Source organism: Petaurus breviceps, unplaced genomic scaffold (genome assembly GCF_028583685.1).
Source record: "Petaurus breviceps papuanus isolate PSGF00001 unplaced genomic scaffold, PetGlider_PUasm1.0 188, whole genome shotgun sequence".
In the NCBI taxonomy this organism is placed as follows: domain Eukaryota; kingdom Metazoa; phylum Chordata; class Mammalia; order Diprotodontia; family Petauridae; genus Petaurus; species Petaurus breviceps.
This window is the reverse complement of record NW_027185804.1, coordinates 42417291-42417638: the sequence shown is the minus strand read 5'-3', so window position 1 is coordinate 42417638 and position 348 is coordinate 42417291.

The following is a 348-nucleotide window of genomic DNA, read 5'->3' as shown; positions in this document are numbered from 1 at the left end:
TATATATATATATATATATATATATATATATATATATATATATATATGTGTGTGTGTGTGTGTGTGTGTGTGTGTATATATATTAAAGCAATGCAAATTTGAGAAATGAATAAGTCCCACATTTATGTAGAAAGAGTGGGGACATAGAATTTTACTCTTTATCCACTATATTGTGACATTCAGTTTTATTATGGATCAATACTGATAGCTTATATTTTAGAATAAATGAAATAATTGTTAATGAGGATTCAACATGGTGGTTTGAAAAAAAGAAGTCTTTTTAAAAGTTCATTAAAAATAAATCTTCACTGGGTCTGTGATCCCTGGATCTGGTGGGAGGTCAAGCTC